General features: G+C 40.9%; 18 non-coding genes across 18 annotated transcripts; all 18 read left to right on the top strand.

Annotated features, from left to right (window-relative positions):
* Positions 1-107: 107 nt before the first annotated feature.
* On the top strand, positions 108-180 carry TRNAK-UUU (transfer RNA lysine (anticodon UUU)). Its single transcript has one exon. It is a non-coding gene; the product is annotated as a tRNA-Lys (tRNA).
* A 768-nt stretch (positions 181-948) lies between these two features.
* Positions 949-1,021, top strand: TRNAK-UUU (transfer RNA lysine (anticodon UUU)). Its single transcript has one exon. It is a non-coding gene; the product is annotated as a tRNA-Lys (tRNA).
* A 769-nt stretch (positions 1,022-1,790) lies between these two features.
* TRNAK-UUU (transfer RNA lysine (anticodon UUU)) lies at positions 1,791-1,863 on the top strand. Its single transcript has one exon. It is a non-coding gene; the product is annotated as a tRNA-Lys (tRNA).
* Positions 1,864-2,631: 768 nt separating this feature from the next.
* Positions 2,632-2,704, top strand: TRNAK-UUU (transfer RNA lysine (anticodon UUU)). The gene has a single exon. It is a non-coding gene; the product is annotated as a tRNA-Lys (tRNA).
* Positions 2,705-3,472: 768 nt separating this feature from the next.
* TRNAK-UUU (transfer RNA lysine (anticodon UUU)) lies at positions 3,473-3,545 on the top strand. The gene has a single exon. It is a non-coding gene; the product is annotated as a tRNA-Lys (tRNA).
* Positions 3,546-5,155: 1,610 nt separating this feature from the next.
* Positions 5,156-5,228, top strand: TRNAK-UUU (transfer RNA lysine (anticodon UUU)). The gene has a single exon. It is a non-coding gene; the product is annotated as a tRNA-Lys (tRNA).
* Positions 5,229-5,997: 769 nt separating this feature from the next.
* On the top strand, positions 5,998-6,070 carry TRNAK-UUU (transfer RNA lysine (anticodon UUU)). The gene has a single exon. It is a non-coding gene; the product is annotated as a tRNA-Lys (tRNA).
* Positions 6,071-7,679: 1,609 nt separating this feature from the next.
* TRNAK-UUU (transfer RNA lysine (anticodon UUU)) lies at positions 7,680-7,752 on the top strand. Its single transcript has one exon. It is a non-coding gene; the product is annotated as a tRNA-Lys (tRNA).
* Positions 7,753-8,519: 767 nt separating this feature from the next.
* On the top strand, positions 8,520-8,592 carry TRNAK-UUU (transfer RNA lysine (anticodon UUU)). Its single transcript has one exon. It is a non-coding gene; the product is annotated as a tRNA-Lys (tRNA).
* Positions 8,593-9,359: 767 nt separating this feature from the next.
* Positions 9,360-9,432, top strand: TRNAK-UUU (transfer RNA lysine (anticodon UUU)). Its single transcript has one exon. It is a non-coding gene; the product is annotated as a tRNA-Lys (tRNA).
* Positions 9,433-10,201: 769 nt separating this feature from the next.
* Positions 10,202-10,274, top strand: TRNAK-UUU (transfer RNA lysine (anticodon UUU)). Its single transcript has one exon. It is a non-coding gene; the product is annotated as a tRNA-Lys (tRNA).
* Positions 10,275-11,041: 767 nt separating this feature from the next.
* TRNAK-UUU (transfer RNA lysine (anticodon UUU)) lies at positions 11,042-11,114 on the top strand. The gene has a single exon. It is a non-coding gene; the product is annotated as a tRNA-Lys (tRNA).
* A 768-nt stretch (positions 11,115-11,882) lies between these two features.
* On the top strand, positions 11,883-11,955 carry TRNAK-UUU (transfer RNA lysine (anticodon UUU)). The gene has a single exon. It is a non-coding gene; the product is annotated as a tRNA-Lys (tRNA).
* Positions 11,956-12,724: 769 nt separating this feature from the next.
* On the top strand, positions 12,725-12,797 carry TRNAK-UUU (transfer RNA lysine (anticodon UUU)). The gene has a single exon. It is a non-coding gene; the product is annotated as a tRNA-Lys (tRNA).
* A 768-nt stretch (positions 12,798-13,565) lies between these two features.
* TRNAK-UUU (transfer RNA lysine (anticodon UUU)) lies at positions 13,566-13,638 on the top strand. Its single transcript has one exon. It is a non-coding gene; the product is annotated as a tRNA-Lys (tRNA).
* Positions 13,639-16,090: 2,452 nt separating this feature from the next.
* On the top strand, positions 16,091-16,163 carry TRNAK-UUU (transfer RNA lysine (anticodon UUU)). Its single transcript has one exon. It is a non-coding gene; the product is annotated as a tRNA-Lys (tRNA).
* Positions 16,164-16,931: 768 nt separating this feature from the next.
* On the top strand, positions 16,932-17,004 carry TRNAK-UUU (transfer RNA lysine (anticodon UUU)). Its single transcript has one exon. It is a non-coding gene; the product is annotated as a tRNA-Lys (tRNA).
* Positions 17,005-18,614: 1,610 nt separating this feature from the next.
* Positions 18,615-18,687, top strand: TRNAK-UUU (transfer RNA lysine (anticodon UUU)). Its single transcript has one exon. It is a non-coding gene; the product is annotated as a tRNA-Lys (tRNA).
* Positions 18,688-19,203: the final 516 nt, after the last annotated feature.

The following is a 19,203-nucleotide window of genomic DNA, read 5'->3' as shown; positions in this document are numbered from 1 at the left end:
TGTGTGTAATGCACTAGTAATTCATTTCCTTTATTGACCAGTGAGGTAGCCATGTATGGAGGTGCTGTAGAGTGAAAATCAAGTTTCAAATGGGCAGTGATCCTTGTGCCTGGATAGCTCAGTCGGTAGAGCATCAGACTTTTAATCTGAGGGTCCAGGGTTCAAGTCCCTGTTCAGGCGTATCTTTGCTTCTTTTACAAAAAATTTAGCAGGAAATATGAATTGCTCATTCTAATATGTGCTATTTCTGATGGCATCGCAACCTTGGGCAATATGACTCTAAGGTAGTGGAGTCCAGAATTCTTGGATGCTTTGCCAACATTTCAAGCCTGACTGTGCTTCTAAATAGCATGAAATAACAATCTTTGTACAAAGTTTTAATATTGGGGAGACAGATTGGTCGAAAAAAAAGCAGACAGGCGCTGCTGAGATTCGAACTCAGGATCTCCTGTTTACTAGACAGGCGCTTTAACCAACTAAGCCACAGCACCTTTTTTGCATCTGGTCTCCTTTCCTTCCTCATGTAATCATTTAGAAGTGAAATCCACTTTTTTAACGCTGGGCTTCTGTTGCAATATAACTTTTCAAAATGTTTTCCAATTGACTGAAACTCCATTGCACAAAACGAGCATGTCATTAATCGTCGATTTAGAGTGGACTGCATTGCCCAGTGTGTGCATTGAGGAGCACATGTTCGTCTTTACTGGGGAGCAAGTTTGCACTCATGAATGTGGCAAAACATTCAAATCCGTAAGTGGGTGAACATTAAAGTCCTAGATGCTGCAAATCTCTATATCTGGATACGGAATGACTGAAAAAAGTTATGTCTCCAGTGTCAAAATGTGTGTAATGCACTAGTAATTCATTTCCTTTATTGACCAGTGAGGTAGCCATGTATGGAGGTGCTGTAGAGTGAAAATCAAGTTTCAAATGGGCAGTGATCCTTGTGCCTGGATAGCTCAGTCGGTAGAGCATCAGACTTTTAATCTGAGGGTCCAGGGTTCAAGTCCCTGTTCAGGCGTATCTTTGCTTCTTTTACAAAAAATTAAGCAGGAAATATGAATTGCTCATTCTAATATGTGCTATTTCTGATGGCATCGCAACCTTGGGCAATATGACTCTAAGGTAGTGGAGTCCAGAGTTCTTGGATGCTTTGCCAACATTTCAAGCCTGACTGTGCTTCTAAATAGCATGAAATAACAATCTTTGTACAAAGTTTTAATATTGGGGAGACAGATTGGTCGAAAAAAAAGCAGACAGGCGCTGCTGAGATTCGAACTCAGGATCTCCTGTTTACTAGACAGGCGCTTTAACCAACTAAGCCACAGCACCTCTTTTGCATCTGATCTCCTTTCCTTCCTCATGTAATCATTTAGAAGTGAAATCCACTTTTTTTAAGGCTGGGCTTCTGTTGCAATATAACTTTACAAAATGTTTTCCAATTGACTGAAACTCCATTGCACAAAACGAGCATGTCATTAATCGTTGATTTAGAGTGGACTGCATTGCCCAGTGTGTGTATTGAGGAGCACATGTTCGCCTTTACTGGGGAGCAAGTTTTCACTCATGAATGTGCCAAAACATTCAAATCCGTAAGTGGGTGAACATTAAAGTCCTAGATGCTGCAAATCTCTATATCTGGATACGGAATGACTGAAAAAAGTTATGTCTCCAGTGTCAAAATGTGTGTAATGCACTAGTAATTCATTTCCTTTATTGACCAGTGAGGTAGCCATGTATGGAGGTGCTGTAGAGTGAAAATCAAGTTTCAAATGGGCAGTGATCCTTGTGCCTGGATAGCTCAGTCGGTAGAGCATCAGACTTTTAATCTGAGGGTCCAGGGTTCAAGTCCCTGTTCAGGCGTACCATTGCTTCTTTTACAAAAAATTAAGCAGGAAATATGAATTGCTCATTCTAATATGTGCTATTTCTGATGGCATCGCAACCTTGGGCAATATGACTCTAAGGTAGTGGAGTCCAGAGTTCTTGGATGCTTTGCCAACATTTCAAGCCTGACTGTGCTTCTAAATAGCATGAAACAGCAATCTTTGTACAAAGTTTTAATATTGGGGAGACAGATTGGTCGAAAAAAAAGCAGACAGGCGCTGCTGAGATTCGAACTCAGGATCTCCTGTTTACTAGACAGGCGCTTTAACCAACTAAGCCACAGCACCTTTTTTGCATCTGGTCTCCTTTCCTTCCTCATGTAATCATTTAGAAGTGAAATCCACTTTTTTAAGGCTGGGCTTCTGTTGCAATATAACTTTTCAAAATGTTTTCCAATTGACTGAAACTCCATTGCACAAAACGAGCATGTCAATAATCGTCGATTTAGAGTGGACTGCATTGCCCAGTGTGTGCATTGAGGAGCACATGTTCGTCTTTACTGGGGAGCAAGTTTGCACTCATGAATGTGGCAAAACATTCAAATCCGTAAGTGGGTGAACATTAAAGTCCTAGATGCTGCAAATCTCTATATCTGGATACGGAATGACTGAAAAAAGTTATGTCTCCAGTGTCAAAATGTGTGTAATGCACTAGTAATTCATTTCCTTTATTGACCAGTGAGGTAGCCATGTATGGAGGTGCTGTAGAGTGAAAATCAAGTTTCAAATGGGCAGTGATCCCTGTGCCTGGATAGCTCAGTCGGTAGAGCATCAGACTTTTAATCTGAGGGTCCAGGGTTCAAGTCCCTGTTCAGGCGTATCTTTGCTTCTTTTACAAAAAATTTAGCAGGAAATATGAATTGCTCATTCTAATATGTGCTATTTCTGATGGCATCGCAACCTTGGGCAATATGACTCTAAGGTAGTGGAGTCCAGAATTCTTGGATGCTTTGCCAACATTTCAAGCCTGACTGTGCTTCTAAATAGCATGAAACAGCAATCTTTGTACAAAGTTTTAATATTGGGGAGACAGATTGGTCGAAAAAAAAGCAGACAGGCGCTGCTGAGATTCGAACTCAGGATCTCCTGTTTACTAGACAGGCGCTTTAACCAACTAAGCCACAGCACCTTTTTTGCATCTGGTCTCCTTTCCTTCCTCATGTAATCAATCAGAAGTGAAATCCACTTTTTTAAGGCTGGGCGTCTGTTGCAATATAACTTTTCAAAATGTTTTCCAATTGACTGAAACTCCATTGCACAAAACGAGCATGTCATTAATCGTCGATTTAGAGTGGACTGCATTGCCCAGTGTGTGCATTGAGGAGCACATGTTCGTCTTTACTGGGGAGCAAGTTTGCACTCATGAATGTGGCAAAACATTCAAATCCGTAAGTGGGTGAACATTAAAGTCCTAGATGCTGCAAATCTCTATATCTGGATACGGAATGACTGAAAAAAGTTATGTCTCCAGTGTCAAAATGTGTGTAATGCCCTAGTAATTCATTTCCTTTATTGACCAGTGAGGTAGCCATGTATGGAGGTGCTGTAGAGTGAAAATCAAGTTTCAAATGGGCAGTGATCCTTGTGCCTGGATAGCTCAGTCGGTAGAGCATCAGACTTTTAATCTGAGGGTCCAGGGTTCAAGTCCCTGTTCAGGCGTACCTTTGCTTCTTTTACAAAAAATTAAGCAGGAAATATGAATTGCTCATTCTAATATGTGCTATTTCTGATGGCATCGCAACCTTGGGCAATATGACTCTAAGGTAGTGGAGTCCAGAGTTCTTGGATGCTTTGCCAACATTTCAAGCCTGACTGTGCTTCTAAATAGCATGAAACAGCAATCTTTGTACAAAGTTTTAATATTGGGGAGACAGATTGGTCGAAAAAAAAGCAGACAGGCGCTGCTGAGATTCGAACTCAGGATCTCCTGTTTACTAGACAGGCGCTTTAACCAACTAAGCCACAGCACCTTTTTTGCATCTGGTCTCCTTTCCTTCCTCATGTAATCATTTAGAAGTGAAATCCACTTTTTTAAGGCTGGGCTTCTGTTGCAATATAACTTTTCAAAATGTTTTCCAATTGACTGAAACTCCATTGCACAAAACGAGCATGTCATTAATCGTCGATTTAGAGTGGACTGCATTGCCCAGTGTGTGCATTGAGGAGCACATGTTCGTCTTTACTGGGGAGCAAGTTTGCACTCATGAATGTGGCAAAACATTCAAATCCGTAAGTGGGTGAACATTAAAGTCCTAGATGCTGCAAATCTCTATATCTGGATACGGAATGACTGAAAAAAGTTATGTCTCCAGTGTCAAAATGTGTGTAATGCACTAGTAATTCATTTCCTTTATTGACCAGTGAGGTAGCCATGTATGGAGGTGCTGTAGAGTGAAAATCAAGTTTCAAATGGGCAGTGATCCCTGTGCCTGGATAGCTCAGTGGGTAGAGCATCAGACTTTTAATCTGAGGGTCCAGGGTTCAAGTCCCTGTTCAGGCGTATCTTTGCTTCTTTTACAAAAAATTTAGCAGGAAATATGAATTGCTCATTCTAATATGTGCTATTTCTGATGGCATCGCAACCTTGGGCAATATGACTCTAAGGTAGTGGAGTCCAGAATTCTTGGATGCTTTGCCAACATTTCAAGCCTGACTGTGCTTCTAAATAGCATGAAATAACAATCTTTGTACAAAGTTTTAATATTGGGGAGACAGATTGGTCGAAAAAAAAGCAGACAGGCGCTGCTGAGATTCGAACTCAGGATCTCCTGTTTACTAGACAGGCGCTTTAACCAACTAAGCCACAGCACCTCTTTTGCATCTGATCTCCTTTCCTTCCTCATGTAATCATTTAGAAGTGAAATCCACTTTTTTTAAGGCTGGGCTTCTGTTGCAATATAACTTTACAAAATGTTTTCCAATTGACTGAAACTCCATTGCACAAAACGAGCATGTCATTAATCGTTGATTTAGAGTGGACTGCATTGCCCAGTGTGTGTATTGGGGAGCACATGTTCGCCTTTACTGGGGAGCAATTTTGCACTCATGAATGTGGCAAAACATTCAAATCCGTAAGTGGGTGAACATTAAAGTCCTAGATGCTGCAAATCTCTATATCTGGATACGGAATGACTGAAAAAAGTTATGTCTCCAGTGTCAAAATGTGTGTAATGCACTAGTAATTCATTTCCTTTATTGACCAGTGAGGTAGCCATGTATGGAGGTGCTGTAGAGTGAAAATCAAGTTTCAAATGGGCAGTGATCCCTGTGCCTGGATAGCTCAGTCGGTAGAGCATCAGACTTTTAATCTGAGGGTCCAGGGTTCAAGTCCCTGTTCAGGCGTATCTTTGCTTCTTTTACAAAAAATTTAGCAGGAAATATGAATTGCTCATTCTAATATGTGCTATTTCTGATGGCATCGCAACCTTGGGCAATATGACTCTAAGGTAGTGGAGTCCAGAATTCTTGGATGCTTTGCCAACATTTCAAGCCTGACTGTGCTTCTAAATAGCATGAAATAACAATCTTTGTACAAAGTTTTAATATTGGGGAGACAGATTGGTCAAAAAAAAAGCAGACAGGCGCTGCTGAGATTCGAACTCAGGATCTCCAGTTTACTAGACAGGCGCTTTAACCAACTAAGCCACAGCACCTCTTTTGCATCTGATCTCCTGTCCTTCCTCATGTAATCATTTAGAAGTGAAATCCACTTTTTTTAAGGCTGGGCTTCTGTTGCAATATAACTTTACAAAATGTTTTCCAATTGACTGAAACTCCATTGCACAAAACGAGCATGTCATTAATCATTGATTTAGAGTGGACTGCATTGCCCAGTGTGTGTATTGAGGAGCACATGTTCGCCTTTACTGGGGAGCAATTTTGCACTCATGAATGTGGCAAAACATTCAAATCCGTAAGTGGGTGAACATTAAAGTCCTAGATGCTGCAAATCTCTATATCTGGATACGGAATGACTGAAAAAAGTTATGTCTCCAGTGTCAAAATGTGTGTAATGCACTAGTAATTCATTTCCTTTATTGACCAGTGAGGTAGCCATGTATGGAGGTGCTGTAGAGTGAAAATCAAGTTTCAAATGGACAGTGATCCCTGTGCCTGGATAGCTCAGTCGGTAGAGCATCAGACTTTTAATCTGAGGGTCCAGGGTTCAAGTCCCTGTTCAGGCGTACCTTTGCTTCTTTTACAAAAAATTAAGCAGGAAATATGAATTGCTCATTCTAATATGTGCTATTTCTGATGGCATCGCAACCTTGGGCAATATGACTCTAAGGTAGTGGAGTCCAGAGTTCTTGGATGCTTTGCCAACATATCAAGCCTGACTGTGCTTCTAAATAGCATGAAATAGCAATCTTTGTACAAAGTTTTAATATTGGGGAGACAGATTGGTCGAAAAAAAGCAGACAGGCGCTGCTGAGATTCGAACTCAGGATCTCCTGTTTACTAGACAGGCGCTTTAACCAACTAAGCCACAGCACCTTTTTTGCATCTGGTCTCCTTTCCTTCCTCATGTAATCATTTAGAAGTGAAATCCACTTTTTTAAGGCTGGGCTTCTGTTGCAATATAACTTTTCAAAATGTTTTCCAATTGACTGAAACTCCATTGCACAAAACGAGCATGTCATTAATCGTCGATTTAGAGTGGACTGCATTGCCCAGTGTGTGCATTGAGGAGCACATGTTCGTCTTTACTGGGGAGCAAGTTTGCACTCATTAATGTGGCAAAACATTCAAATCCGTAAGTGGGTGAACATTAAAGTCCTAGATGCTGCAAATCTCTATATCTGGATACGGAATGACTGAAAAAAGTTATGTCTCCAGTGTCAAAATGTGTGTAATGCACTAGTAATTCATTTCCTTTATTGACCAGTGAGGTAGCCATGTATGGAGGTGCTGTAGAGTGAAAATCAAGTTTCAAATGGGCAGTGATCCCTGTACCTGGATAGCTCAGTCGGTAGAGCATCAGACTTTTAATCTGAGGGTCCAGGGTTCAAGTCCCTGTTCAGGCGTATCTTTGCTTCTTTTACAAAAAATTTAGCAGGAAATATGAATTGCTCATTCTAATATGTGCTATTTCTGATGGCATCGCAACCTTGGGCAATATGACTCTAAGGTAGTGGAGTCCAGAATTCTTGGATGCTTTGCCAACATTTCAAGCCTGACTGTGCTTCTAAATAGCATGAAATAACAATCTTTGTACAAAGTTTTAATATTGGGGAGACAGATTGGTCGAAAAAAAAGCAGACAGGCGCTGCTGAGATTCGAACTCAGGATCTCCAGTTTACTAGACAGGCGCTTTAACCAACTAAGCCACAGCACCTCTTTTGCATCTGATCTCCTGTCCTTCCTCATGTAATCATTTAGAAGTGAAATCCACTTTTTTTAAGGCTGGGCTTCTGTTGCAATATAACTTTACAAAATGTTTTCCAATTGACTGAAACTCCATTGCACAAAACGAGCATGTCATTAATCGTTGATTTAGAGTGGACTGCATTGCCCAGTGTGTGTATTGAGGAGCACATGTTCGCCTTTACTGGGGAGCAATTTTGCACTCATGAATGTGGCAAAACATTCAAATCCGTAAGTGGGTGAACATTAAAGTCCTAGATGCTGCAAATCTCTATATCTGGATACGGAATGACTGAAAAAAGTTATGTCTCCAGTGTCAAAATGTGTGTAATGCACTAGTAATTCATTTCCTTTATTGACCAGTGAGGTAGCCATGTATGGAGGTGCTGTAGAGTGAAAATCAAGTTTCAAATGGGCAGTGATCCTTGTGCCTGGATAGCTCAGTCGGTAGAGCATCAGACTTTTAATCTGAGGGTCCAGGGTTCAAGTCCCTGTTCAGGCGTACCTTTGCTTCTTTTACAAAAAATTAAGCAGGAAATATGAATTGCTCATTCTAATATGTGCTATTTCTGATGGCATCGCAACCTTGGGCAATATGATTCTAAGGTAGTGGAGTCCAGAGTTCTTGGATGCTTTGCCAACATTTCAAGCCTGACTGTGCTTCTAAATAGCATGAAATAGCAATCTTTGTACAAAGTTTTAATATTGGGGAGACAGATTGGTCGAAAAAAAAGCAGACAGGCGCTGCTGAGATTCGAACTCAGGATCTCCTGTTTACTAGACAGGCGCTTTAACCAACTAAGCCACAGCACCTTTTTTGCATCTGGTCTCCTTTCCTTCCTCATGTAATCATTTAGAAGTGAAATCCACTTTTTTAAGGCTGGGCTTCTGTTGCAATATAACTTTTCAAAATGTTTTCCAATTGACTGAAACTCCATTGCACAAAACGAGCATGTCATTAATCGTCGATTTAGAGTGGACTGCATTGCCCAGTGTGTGCATTGAGGAGCACATGTTCGTCTTTACTGGGGAGTAAGTTTGCACTCATGAATGTGGCAAAACATTCAAATCCGTAAGTGGGTGAACATTAAAGTCCTAGATGCTGCAAATCTCTATATCTGGATACGGAATGACTGAAAAAAGTTATGTCTCCAGTGTCAAAATGTGTGTAATGCACTAGTAATTCATTTCCTTTATTGACCAGTGAGGTAGCCATGTATGGAGGTGCTGTAGAGTGAAAATCAAGTTTCAAATGGCAGTGATCCATCTGCCTGGATAGCTCAGTCGGTAGAGCATCAGACTTTTAATCTGAGGGTCCAGGGTTCAAGTCCCTGTTCAGGCGTACCTTTGCTTCTTTTACAAAAAATTAAACAGGAAATATGAATTGCTCATTCTAATATGTGCTATTTCTGATGGCATCGCAACCTTGGGCAATATGACTCTAAGGTAGTGGAGTCCAGAGTTCTTGGATGCTTTGCCAACATATCAAGCCTGACTGTGCTTCTAAATAGCATGAAATAGCAATCTTTGTACAAAGTTTTAATATTGGGGAGACAGATTGGTCGAAAAAAAGCAGACAGGCGCTGCTGAGATTCGAACTCAGGATCTCCTGTTTACTAGACAGGCGCTTTAACCAACTAAGCCACAGCACCTTTTTTGCATCTGGTCTCCTTTCCTTCCTCATGTAATCATTTAGAAGTGAAATCCACTTTTTTAAGGCTGGACTTCTGTTGCAATATAACTTTTCAAAATGTTTTCCAATTGACTGAAACTCCATTGCACAAAACGAGCATGTCATTAATCGTCGATTTAGAGTGGACTGCATTGCCCAGTGTGTGCATTGAGGAGCACATGTTCGTCTTTACTGGGGAGCAAGTTTGCACTCATGAATGTGGCAAAACATTCAAATCCGTAAGTGGGTGAACATTAAAGTCCTAGATGCTGCAAATCTCTATATCTGGATACGTAATGACTGAAAAAAGTTATGTCTCCAGTGTCAAAATGTGTGTAATGCACTAGTAATTCATTTCCTTTATTGACCAGTGAGGTAGCCATGTATGGAGGTGCTGTAGAGTGAAAATCAAGTTTCAAATAGGCAGTGATCCCTGTGCCTGGATAGCTCAGTCGGTAGAGCATCAGACTTTTAATCTGAGGGTCCAGGGTTCAAGTCCCTGTTCAGGCGTATCTTTGCTTCTTTTACAAAAAATTTAGCAGGAAATATGAATTGCTCATTCTAATATGTGCTATTTCTGATGGCATCGCAACCTTGGGCAATATGACTCTAAGGTAGTGGAGTCCAGAATTCTTGGATGCTTTGCCAACATTTCAAGCCTGACTGTGCTTCTAAATAGCATGAAATAACAATCTTTGTACAAAGTTTTAATATTGGGGAGACAGATTGGTCGAAAAAAAAGCAGACAGGCGCTGCTGAGATTCAAACTCAGGATCTCCAGTTTACTAGACAGGCGCTTTAACCAACTAAGCCACAAAACCTCTTTGGCATCTGATCTCCTGTCCTTCCTCATGTAATCATTTAGAAGTGAAATCCACTTTTTTTAAGGCTGGGCTTCTGTTGCAATATAACTTTACAAAATGTTTTCCAATTGACTGAAACTCCAATGCACAAAACGAGCATGTCATTAATCGTTGATTTAGAGTGGACTTCATTGCCCAGTGTGTGTATTGAGGAGCACATGTTCGCCTTTACTGGGGAGCAATTTTGCACTCATGAATGTGGCAAAACATTCAAATCCGTAAGTGGGTGAACATTAAAGTCCTAGATGCTGCAAATCTCTATATCTGGATACGGAATGACTGAAAAAAGTTATGTCTCCAGTGTCAAAATGTGTGTAATGCACTAGTAATTCATTTCCTTTATTGACCAGTGAGGTAGCCATGTATGGAGGTGCTGTAGAGTGAAAATCAAGTTTCAAATGGGCAGTGATCCTTGTGCCTGGATAGCTCAGTCGGTAGAGCATCAGACTTTTAATCTGAGGGTCCAGGGTTCAAGTCCCTGTTCAGGCGTACCTTTGCTTCTTTTACAAAAAATTAAGCAGGAAATATGAATTGCTCATTCTAATATGTGCTATTTCTGATGGCATCGCAACCTTGGGCAATATGACTCTAAGGTAGTGGAGTCCAGAGTTCTTGGATGCTTTGCCAACATATCAAGCCTGACTGTGCTTCTAAATAGCATGAAATAGCAATCTTTGTACAAAGTTTTAATATTGGGGAGACAGATTGGTCGAAAAAAAGCAGACAGGCGCTGCTGAGATTCGAACTCAGGATCTCCTGTTTACTAGACAGGCGCTTTAACCAACTAAGCCACAGCACCTTTTTTGCATCTGGTCTCCTTTCCTTCCTCATGTAATCATTTAGAAGTGAAATCCACTTTTTTAAGGCTGGGCTTCTGTTGCAATATAACTTTTCAAAATGTTTTCCAATTGACTGAAACTCCATTGCACAAAACGAGCATGTCATTAATCGTCGATTTAGAGTGGACTGCATTGCCCAGTGTGTGCATTGAGGAGCACATGTTCGTCTTTACTGGGGAGCAAGTTTGCACTCATGAATGTGGCAAAACATTCAAATCCGTAAGTGGGTGAACATTAAAGTCCTAGATGCTGCAAATCTCTATATCTGGATACGGAATGACTGAAAAAAGTTATGTCTCCAGTGTCAAAATGTGTGTAATGCACTAGTAATTCATTTCCTTTATTGACCAGTGAGGTAGCCATGTATGGAGGTGCTGTAGAGTGAAAATCAAGTTTCAAATGGGCAGTGATCCCTGTGCCTGGATAGCTCAGTCGGTAGAGCATCAGACTTTTAATCTGAGGGTCCAGGGTTCAAGTCCCTGTTCAGGCGTACCTTTGCTTCTTTTACAAAAAATTAAGCAGGAAATATGAATTGCTCATTCTAATATGTGCTGTTTCTGATGGCATCGCAACCTTGGGCAATATGACTCTAAGGTAGTGGAGTCCAGAGTTCTTGGATGCTTTGCCAACATTTCAAGCCTGACTGTGCTTCTAAATAGCATGAAATAGCAGTCTTTGTACAAAGTTTTAATATTGGGGAGACAGATTGGTCGAAAAAAAAGCAGACAGGCGCTGCTGAGATTCGAACTCAGGATCTCCTGTTTACTAGACAGGCGCTTTAACCAACTAAGCCACAGCACCTTTTTTGCATCTGGTCTCCTTTCCTTCCTCATGTAATCAATCAGAAGTGAAATCCACTTTTTTAAGGCTGGGCTTCTGTTGCAATATAACTTTTCAAAATGTTTTCCAATTGACTGAAACTCCATTGCACAAAACGAGCATGTCATTAATCGTCGATTTAGAGTGGACTACATTGCCCAGTGTGTGCATTGAGGAGCACATGTTCGTCTTTACTGGGGAGCAAGTTTGCACTCATGAATGTGGCAAAACATTCAAATCCGTTAGTGGGTGAACATTAAAGTCCTGGATGCTGCAAATCTCTATATCTGGATACGGAATGACTGAAAAAAGTTATGTCTCCAGTGTCAAAATGTGTGTAATGCACTAGTAATTCATTTCCTTTATTGACCAGTGAGGTAGCCATGTATGGAGGTGCTGTAGAGTGAAAATCAAATTTCAAATGGGCAGTGATCCTTGTGCCTGGATAGCTCAGTCGGTAGAGCATCAGACTTTTAATCTGAGGGTCCAGGGTTCAAGTCCCTGTTCAGGCGTACCTTTGCTTCTTTTACAAAAAATTAAGCAGGAAATATGAATTGCTCATTCTAATATGTGCTATTTCTGATGGCATCGCAACCTTGGGCAATATGACTCTAAGGTAGTGGAGTCCAGAGTTCTTGGATGCTTTGCCAACATTTCAAGCCTGACTGTGCTTCTAAATAGCATGAAACAGCAATCTTTGTACAAAGTTTTAATATTGGGGAGACAGTTTGGTCGAAAAAAAAGGAGACAGGCGCTGCTGAGATTCGAACTCAGGATCTCCTGTTTACTAGACAGGTGCTTTAACCAACTAAGCCACAGCACCTTTTTTGCATCTGGTCTCCTTTCCTTCCTCATGTAATCATTTAGAAGTGAAATCCACTTTTTTTAAGGCTGGGCTTCTGTTGCAATATAACTTTTCAAAATGTTTTCCAATTGACTGAAACTCCATTGCACAAAACGAGCATGTCATTAATCGTCGATTTAGAGTGGACTGCATTGCCCAGTGTGTGCATTGAGGAGCACATGTTCGTCTTTACTGGGGAGCAAGTTTGCACTCATGAATGTGGCAAAACATTCAAATCCGTAAGTGGGTGAACATTAAAGTCCTAGATGCTGCAAATCTCTATATCTGGATACGGAATGACTGAAAAAAGTTATGTCTCCAGTGTCAAAATGTGTGTAATGCACTAGTAATTCATTTCCTTTATTGACCAGTGAGGTAGCCATGTATGGAGGTGCTGTAGAGTGAAAATCAAGTTTCAAATGGGCAGTGATCCCTGTGCCTGGATAGCTCAGTCGGTAGAGCATCAGACTTTTAATCTGAGGGTCCAGGGTTCAAGTCCCTGTTCAGGCGTATCTTTGCTTCTTTTACAAAAAATTTAGCAGGAAATATGAATTGCTCATTCTAATATGTGCTATTTCTGATGGCATCGCAACCTTGGGCAATATGACTCTAAGGTAGTGGAGTCCAGAATTCTTGGATGCTTTGCCAACATTTCAAGCCTGACTGTGCTTCTAAATAGCATGAAATAACAATCTTTGTACAAAGTTTTAATATTGGGGAGACAGATTGGTCGAAAAAAAAGCAGACAGGCGCTGCTGAGATTCGAACTCAGGATCTCCTGTTTACTAGACAGGCGCTTTAACCAACTAAGCCACAGCACCTTTTTTGCATCTGGTCTCCTTTCCTTCCTCATGTAATCATTTAGAAGTGAAATCCACTTTTTTAACGCTGGGCTTCTGTTGCAATATAACTTTTCAAAATGTTTTCCAATTGACTGAAACTCCATTGCACAAAACGAGCATGTCATTAATCGTCGATTTAGAGTGGACTGCATTGCCCAGTGTGTGCATTGAGGAGCACATGTTCGTCTTTACTGGGGAGCAAGTTTGCACTCATGAATGTGGCAAAACATTCAAATCCGTAAGTGGGTGAACATTAAAGTCCTAGATGCTGCAAATCTCTATATCTGGATACGGAATGACTGAAAAAAGTTATGTCTCCAGTGTCAAAATGTGTGTAATGCACTAGTAATTCATTTCCTTTATTGACCAGTGAGGTAGCCATGTATGGAGGTGCTGTAGAGTGAAAATCAAGTTTCAAATGGGCAGTGATCCTTGTGCCTGGATAGCTCAGTCGGTAGAGCATCAGACTTTTAATCTGAGGGTCCAGGGTTCAAGTCCCTGTTCAGGCGTATCTTTGCTTCTTTTACAAAAAATTAAGCAGGAAATATGAATTGCTCATTCTAATATGTGCTATTTCTGATGGCATCGCAACCTTGGGCAATATGACTCTAAGGTAGTGGAGTCCAGAGTTCTTGGATGCTTTGCCAACATTTCAAGCCTGACTGTGCTTCTAAATAGCATGAAATAACAATCTTTGTACAAAGTTTTAATATTGGGGAGACAGATTGGTCGAAAAAAAAGCAGACAGGCGCTGCTGAGATTCGAACTCAGGATCTCCTGTTTACTAGACAGGCGCTTTAACCAACTAAGCCACAGCACCTCTTTTGCATCTGATCTCCTTTCCTTCCTCATGTAATCATTTAGAAGTGAAATCCACTTTTTTTAAGGCTGGGCTTCTGTTGCAATATAACTTTACAAAATGTTTTCCAATTGACTGAAACTCCATTGCACAAAACGAGCATGTCATTAATCGTTGATTTAGAGTGGACTGCATTGCCCAGTGTGTGTATTGAGGAGCACATGTTCGCCTTTACTGGGGAGCAAGTTTTCACTCATGAATGTGCCAAAACATTCAAATCCGTAAGTGGGTGAACATTAAAGTCCTAGATGCTGCAAATCTCTATATCTGGATACGGAATGACTGAAAAAAGTTATGTCTCCAGTGTCAAAATGTGTGTAATGCACTAGTAATTCATTTCCTTTATTGACCAGTGAGGTAGCCATGTATGGAGGTGCTGTAGAGTGAAAATCAAGTTTCAAATGGGCAGTGATCCCTGTGCCTGGATAGCTCAGTCGGTAGAGCATCAGACTTTTAATCTGAGGGTCCAGGGTTCAAGTCCCTGTTCAGGTGTACCTTTGCTTCTTTTACAAAAAATGAAGCAGGAAATATGAATTGCTCATTCTAATATGTGCTGTTTCTGATGGCATCGCAACCTTGGGCAATATGACTCTAAGGTAGTGGAGTCCAGAGTTCTTGGATGCTTTGCCAACATTTCAAGCCTGACTGTGCTTCTAAATAGCATGAAATAGCAGTCTTTGTACAAAGTTTTAATATTGGGGAGACAGATTGGTCGAAAAAAAAGCAGACAGGCGCTGCTGAGATTCGAACTCAGGATCTCCTGTTTACTAGACAGGCGCTTTAACCAACTAAGCCACAGCACCTTTTTTGCATCTGGTCTCCTTTCCTTCCTCATGTAATCAATCAGAAGTGAAATCCACTTTTTTAAGGCTGGGCTTCTGTTGCAATATAACTTTTCAAAATGTTTTCCAATTGACTGAAACTCCATTGCACAAAACGAGCATGTCATTAATCGTCGATTTAGAGTGGACTACATTGCCCAGTGTGTGCATTGAGGAGCACATGTTCGTCTTTACTGGGGAGCAAGTTTGCACTCATGAATGTGGCAAAACATTCAAATCCGTTAGTGGGTGAACATTAAAGTCCTAGATGCTGCAAATCTCTATATCTGGATACGGAATGACTGAAAAAAGTTATGTCTCCAGTGTCAAAATGTGTGTAATGCACTAGTAATTCATTTCCTTTATTGACCAGTGAGGTAGCCATGTATGGAGGTGCTGTAGAGTGAAAATCAAATTTCAAATGGGCAGTGATCCTTGTGCCTGGATAGCTCAGTGGGTAGAGCATCAGACTTTTAATCTGAGGGTCCAGGGTTCAAGTCCCTGTTCAGGCGTACCTTTGCTTCTTTTACAAAAAATTAAGCAGGAAATATGAATTGCTCATTCTAATATGTGCTATTTCTGATGGCATCGCAACCTTGGGCAATATGACTCTAAGGTAGTGGAGTCCAGAGTTCTTGGATGCTTTGCCAACATTTCAAGCCTGACTGTGCTTCTAAATAGCATGAAACAGCAATCTTTGTACAAAGTTTTAATATTGGGGAGACAGTTTGGTCGAAAAAAAAGCAGACAGGCGCTGCTGAGATTCGAACTCAGGATCTCCTGTTTACTAGACAGGTGCTTTAACCAACTAAGCCACAGCACCTTTTTTGCATCTGGTCTCCTTTCCTTCCTCATGTAATCATTTAGAAGTGAAATCCACTTTTTTGAAGGCTGGGCTTCTGTTGCAATATAACTTTTCAAAATGTTTTCCAATTGACTGAAACTCCATTGCACAAAACGAGCATGTCATTAATCGTCGATTTAGAGTGGACTGCATTGCCCAGTGTGTGCATTGAGGAGCACATGTTCGTCTTTACTGGGGAGCAAGTTTGCACTCATGAATGTGGCAAAACATTCAAATCCGTAAGTGGGTGAACATTAAAGTCCTAGATGCTGCAAATCTCTATATCTGGATACGGAATGACTGAAAAAAGTTATGTCTCCAGTGTCAAAATGTGTGTAATGCACTAGTAATTCATTTCCTTTATTGACCAGTGAGGTAGCCATGTATGGAGGTGCTGTAGAGTGAAAATCAAGTTTCAAATGGGCAGTGATCCCTGTGCCTGGATAGCTCAGTCGGTAGAGCATCAGACTTTTAATCTGAGGGTCCAGGGTTCAAGTCCCTGTTCAGGCGTATCTTTGCTTCTTTTACAAAAAATTTAGCAGGAAATATGAATTGCTCATTCTAATATGTGCTATTTCTGATGGCATCGCAACCTTGGGCAATATGACTCTAAGGTAGTGGAGTCCAGAATTCTTGGATGCTTTGCCAACATTTCAAGCCTGACTGTGCTTCTAAATAGCATGAAATAACAATCTTTGTACAAAGTTTTAATATTGGGGAGACAGATTGGTCGAAAAAAAAGCAGACAGGCGCTGCTGAGATTCGAACTCAGGATCTCCTGTTTACTAGACAGGCGCTTTAACCAACTAAGCCACAGCACCTTTTTTGCATCTGGTCTCCTTTCCTTCCTCATGTAATCATTTAGAAGTGAAATCCACTTTTTTAACGCTGGGCTTCTGTTGCAATATAACTTTTCAAAATGTTTTCCAATTGACTGAAACTCCATTGCACAAAACGAGCATGTCATTAATCGTCGATTTAGAGTGGACTGCATTGCCCAGTGTGTGCATTGAGGAGCACATGTTCGTCTTTACTGGGGAGCAAGTTTGCACTCATGAATGTGGCAAAACATTCAAATCCGTAAGTGGGTGAACATTAAAGTCCTAGATGCTGCAAATCTCTATATCTGGATACGGAATGACTGAAAAAAGTTATGTCTCCAGTGTCAAAATGTGTGTAATGCACTAGTAATTCATTTCCTTTATTGACCAGTGAGGTAGCCATGTATGGAGGTGCTGTAGAGTGAAAATCAAGTTTCAAATGGGCAGTGATCCTTGTGCCTGGATAGCTCAGTCGGTAGAGCATCAGACTTTTAATCTGAGGGTCCAGGGTTCAAGTCCCTGTTCAGGCGTATCTTTGCTTCTTTTACAAAAAATTAAGCAGGAAATATGAATTGCTCATTCTAATATGTGCTATTTCTGATGGCATCGCAACCTTGGGCAATATGACTCTAAGGTAGTGGAGTCCAGAGTTCTTGGATGCTTTGCCAACATTTCAAGCCTGACTGTGCTTCTAAATAGCATGAAATAACAATCTTTGTACAAAGTTTTAATATTGGGGAGACAGATTGGTCGAAAAAAAAGCAGACAGGCGCTGCTGAGATTCGAACTCAGGATCTCCTGTTTACTAGACAGGCGCTTTAACCAACTAAGCCACAGCACCTCTTTTGCATCTGATCTCCTTTCCTTCCTCATGTAATCATTTAGAAGTGAAATCCACTTTTTTTAAGGCTGGGCTTCTGTTGCAATATAACTTTACAAAATGTTTTCCAATTGACTGAAACTCCATTGCACAAAACGAGCATGTCATTAATCGTTGATTTAGAGTGGACTGCATTGCCCAGTGTGTGTATTGAGGAGCACATGTTCGCCTTTACTGGGGAGCAAGTTTTCACTCATGAATGTGCCAAAACATTCAAATCCGTAAGTGGGTGAACATTAAAGTCCTAGATGCTGCAAATCTCTATATCTGGATACGGAATGACTGAAAAAAGTTATGTCTCCAGTGTCAAAATGTGTGTAATGCACTAGTAATTCATTTCCTTTATTGACCAGTGAGGTAGCCATGTATGGAGGTGCTGTAGAGTGAAAATCAAGTTTCAAATGGGCAGTGATCCCTGTGCCTGGATAGCTCAGTCGGTAGAGCATCAGACTTTTAATCTGAGGGTCCAGGGTTCAAGTCCCTGTTCAGGTGTACCTTTGCTTCTTTTACAAAAAATGAAGCAGGAAATATGAATTGCTCATTCTAATATGTGCTGTTTCTGATGGCATCGCAACCTTGGGCAATATGACTCTAAGGTAGTGGAGTCCAGAGTTCTTGGATGCTTTGCCAACATTTCAAGCCTGACTGTGCTTCTAAATAGCATGAAATAGCAGTCTTTGTACAAAGTTTTAATATTGGGGAGACAGATTGGTCGAAAAAAAAGCAGACAGGCGCTGCTGAGATTCGAACTCAGGATCTCCTGTTTACTAGACAGGCGCTTTAACCAACTAAGCCACAGCACCTTTTTTGCATCTGGTCTCCTTTCCTTCCTCATGTAATCAATCAGAAGTGAAATCCACTTTTTTAAGGCTGGGCTTCTGTTGCAATATAACTTTTCAAAATGTTTTCCAATTGACTGAAACTCCATTGCACAAAACGAGCATGTCATTAATCGTCGATTTAGAGTGGACTGCATTGCCCAGTGTGTGCATTGAGGAGCACATGTTCGTCTTTACTGGGGAGCAAGTTTGCACTCATGAATGTGGCAAAACATTCAAATCCGTAAGTGGGTGAACATTAAAGTCCTAGATGCTGCAAATCTCTATATCTGGATACGGAATGACTGAAAAAAGTTATGTCTCCAGTGTCAAAATGTGTGTAGTGCACTAGTAATTCATTTCCTTTATTGACCAGTGAGGTAGCCTTGTATGGAGGTGCTGTAGAGTGAAAATCAAGTTTCAAATGGGCAGTGATCCTTGTGCCTGGATAGCTCAGTCGGTAGAGCATCAGACTTTTAATCTGAGGGTCCAGGGTTCAAGTCCCTGTTCAGGCGTACCTTTGCTTCTTTTACAAAAAATTAAGCAGGAAATATGAATTGCTCATTCTAATATGTGCTATTTCTGATGGCATCGCAACCTTGGGCAATATGACTCTAAGGTAGTGGAGTCCAGAGTTCTTGGATGCTTTGCCAACATTTCAAGCCTCACTGTGCTTCTAAATAGCATGAAATAGCAATCTTTGTACAAAGTTTTAATATTGGGGAGACAGATTGGTCGAAAAAAAAGCAGACAGGCGCTGCTGAGATTCGAACTCAGGATCTCCTGTTTACTAGACAGGCGCTTTAACCAACTAAGCCACAGCACCCTTTTTGCATCTGGTCTCCTTTCCTTCCTCATGTAATCATTTAGAAGTGAAATCCACTTTTTTAAGGCTGGGCTTCTGTTGCAATATAACTTTTCAAAATGTTTTCCAATTGACTGAAACTCCATTGCACAAAACGAGCATGTCATTAATCGTCGATTTAGAGTGGACTGCATTGCCCAGTGTGTGCATTGAGGAGCACATGTTC

The sequence above is a fragment of the Ambystoma mexicanum genome, unplaced genomic scaffold, assembly GCF_040938575.1.
Source record: "Ambystoma mexicanum isolate Mex_15411 unplaced genomic scaffold, UKY_AmexF1_1 Mex_scaf1, whole genome shotgun sequence".
Taxonomy (NCBI): domain Eukaryota; kingdom Metazoa; phylum Chordata; class Amphibia; order Caudata; family Ambystomatidae; genus Ambystoma; species Ambystoma mexicanum.
This window is presented reverse-complemented; position numbering and strand designations above follow the sequence as displayed.